Raw genomic sequence first — 3,596 nt, forward strand, 5'->3', positions numbered from 1 at the left:
GGAAGGCATTCTGTGTTTGCTTTGTTGATTTTTTTTCGTCTAGTAACAACATTTTTCTAAAATTTTGTAGTGATAACTCAGTTTTCGTTGGTAATCCGTCCGAAAACAATCAGTGCAATTTGAATACGATGAAAACTAAGGCTATTATTTCCATATAAATAACTTACATATAATGGGAGTTGTGTGCAGCCTGCACACCTCTATCATATATTGTATGACTTTTATAACTCAATGACTCCGCTACAGATCAATCACACTTCATAACACTGGATAATCTACAGCACAACCTAACCCGCTGTATTCCATAACGCAGCTGATTGGCTGGAACTGCTTCAAACTTTCACTTGTGTAGGTCTTTGGGAGTTGTAGTCTTAGTGGACTCCAAGTGTCTTTTCAGAACAGTAATATAAACTACAACTTCCAGAGACCCACACAATTGAAAGTTTCAGCCAATCAGCGGCATTATAGAATACAGCTGGTTAGCTTGTTCTTTAGGTTATCCAGTGTGATTGATCTGTAGCAGAGTCATGTAGTTATACAAATCATACATGATTATATGATAGAGTGACATAAGCAGTGCATTCTTGAAGCATACTTTATAAAAATGGCTGAAAAGAAGAAATGCCGTCAATATTCAAATGAATACTTGAAATATGGATTCATCCTTTCTCCTACAAATGAACAGCTTCCCTTGTGCCTCGTTTGTGAAAAGGCATTTTCAAATGAAGCTATGAAGCCTTCAAGACTGAGTGATCACCTTGCAAAAATGCATTAAGACAAAGTAGGAGAGCCTATTTCATTTTTCCAAGGTTTAAACTCAAAGTTTGAGAACCGCAGCAATGTAGGCAAGCTATTTGGAAAAACTGCTCTTGATGCGGACAAAGGCCTGTTTGCTTCCTATAAAGTCTCTTTATTAATAGTGCAATGTGGCAAATCACATACTATTGGGGAAACACTTATCTTACCCGCAGTTAAAGAGATTGTCAGTACTATGCTGGAGCCTGACGCATGTGCCATGGTGAAATTGATTCTTTTGAGTAATGACATATTTTCAAAAAGAATTGACGAGATGCCTGCTGATGTGGAGGAAACTTTTAGACGCATTAAAGATCACAGAATTTGTAATGCAAATTGACGAGTCAATGGTTAGAGACAATGAAGCATTGCTGCTACCTTATGTTAGTTTAATTAATCAGAATGAAGAGGTAGTGGAGGAACTGTTGTTTACCAGAAATTTAACCAGCAACAAGGCTCCTCTATATACAAAAGAGTTGAAGAATTTTTCCAAGAAAAAAACATCCCTTTAACAAATGTACTTGCTTGTGCAACCGATGGAGCTGCATCCATGATTGGTCGACATTGTAGATTTATAGCCCATTTAAAATCTGCTATACCTCGCATAATGGCAGTCCACTGTGTGATCCATCAGCAGCACCTCGTTGCTAAACATTTATGTGAGAGATTGCATGATTCTCTGCGCTATGTAATTAATGCTGTTTACAAGATAAAAGCACACTCTTTGAATGAACGTCTTTTCCGCAAGCTCTGTCTAGACCATGACGAAGAATTTGAACGCCTACTCCTACACACCGAAGTGAGTTGGCTGTCAAAGTGCTTCCGACGCTTCTGCAAATGTTTTGACACAGTATTCAAGTTTCTTCGGCTGATTGACCCAAGCCTTTGTGATGCAATCGAACTATGATGTCTTGACACTGCCTATCTTGCAGACATATTTGACAAACTCAACAAGGTCAACACGAAGCTACAAGGAGGCAAAATAAACTTCATTAAAGCTAAAGGTATAATCTACTCCTTTATTGCCAAACTGGACCTTCATACCAATAACTTGATACCAAGAAATTGCACACAAAGACTGAGACAAACTTCAAGATGCAAACTTAGACATTTTTGCTCACACCTGAAACAAGCCAAAGAAGACATGCAAACTAGGTTTCATGATCTATGTGCCCTAGAAATATCAACGTGGGTACTCAATCCATTTTAGGCAGAAGCAGGAGAATTTCATCTAAGATTACAAGAGCAGTTGATCGACTTGAAACACTATAAGATAGCCCAAGCACTTTTCCATCAATGTGGATATGGATTTTTTTGGTGAAAGTGAAGAATTCCTATCTAATCCTGTGGCAGAAAGTTAAGCTGCTCATGTTAGCTTTTCCATTTACGTACTTAGCAGAGAGGGGCTTCAGCATGGTTCAGCAGCTCCTGACAAAAGCGAGAAACAAACTGCATATATGTGTAAGGGGTGACTTGAGACTGCAGTTGACGAAGATAGAACCAAATATTGCGAAATTGGCATCTGCTCATCAGGCCCAAGGCAGCCATTAATGACACATTTGTAACTTCCATTCTCAGTCTTTTATGATGAGATCACTATATTTTGTTAACTAAATCGACGCTTCGGCCCTGGACAAACCAAGGTGGCTGCACCACTTTTCGGATTACCTGATGCGCACTGTGCATTCGTAGTGTAAGATAATGAGCAGCGCTGGCAAAGCAAAGCATTGTGGAGTGTTGTAGACGACCAATGCACTGTATGCATCAGGTATGCAAAGAAACTGGAGTGCCAGCAGCACAATCTTTAAAAGTCGAATTCAGCTGGCCAGCTAATACGCAGTCACATAAATGAGCTTGATCCAAAATGCTCAAAGGATACAGTAGAAAAAGCAAGCGTGACAGCATACGTGGTGCAAATAAAAACTTCTGTTTATTTCTCCCAGATGACAGAAAAATACATATGACGTTTCGACTCTGTGAGCCTTCACTTGATTTCTCAATTCAATTAAATTTTTTTAACATTTATTTATTTATATATTTTTTGGGTCAGTTGTATGCTGGTGATGTTGCTATAACAATGCATTGCTTGATTTTCCCTGATTTTCTGTTTCTTTTATAAACGATATACAGGGGGTTAAACTCACACCTGATGGAAGTCATTTACATACATGATGTCAAACAGTACATCAGTGTCCTCACCCCCCATGATTGTGTTATATAATGTATTTCTTGTGATAAGGTTTCTTTCCTTGGTAGATCCATATACAATTGGCACAGATTGGAGGTTCTTACTAGAGAGATCAAGGTGTAAATCTGTAGACAGGAATCTTTTATCGACAAATAATGGCTGGATCTCCCCCTTCTTGGTCTTAAATGCAACCTGTTATGTCCCCAGAGCACCATAAATTAAGTTATAGTCCTGTTAGCGAATGTGACAAGGAGCCGAGTGATGTATTATTTATCCTTACCCACTCCCGCGATCCAGTGCTGTCACATTTCTCTCTATAGAAGTCTATAGAAGAGCCCATGCACAGGACCCTGAAAAGAGTCACATTTTCCAGCACTACACAATCTTGACCGGGGTGACAGCGCTGGATCACTGGAGTGGGTGAATATGAAAAATAAGTCACCCGGCTCCCTGTCATACCTAACAACGCCATAACTTTGTTTATGGTGTTCAGGGAACATGACAGGTTCCAATTTACCTATAAAAAGTCTCTGATACTCCATTTGAGCAAACCCTAAAAGACGACATATATGTGTGTGACATGAACAATGTGTAGTGTTCTGTTTACAATGTT

General features: G+C 39.1%; 1 pseudogene; it reads left to right on the forward strand.

Annotated features, from left to right (window-relative positions):
* The first annotated feature begins 604 nt into the window (after positions 1-604).
* LOC136581687 (protein FAM200C-like) lies at positions 605-1,702 on the forward strand (annotated as a pseudogene).
* The last annotated feature ends 1,894 nt before the right edge of the window (positions 1,703-3,596 follow it).

The sequence above is a fragment of the Eleutherodactylus coqui genome, chromosome 11, assembly GCF_035609145.1.
Source record: "Eleutherodactylus coqui strain aEleCoq1 chromosome 11, aEleCoq1.hap1, whole genome shotgun sequence".
Classification (NCBI taxonomy): domain Eukaryota; kingdom Metazoa; phylum Chordata; class Amphibia; order Anura; family Eleutherodactylidae; genus Eleutherodactylus; species Eleutherodactylus coqui.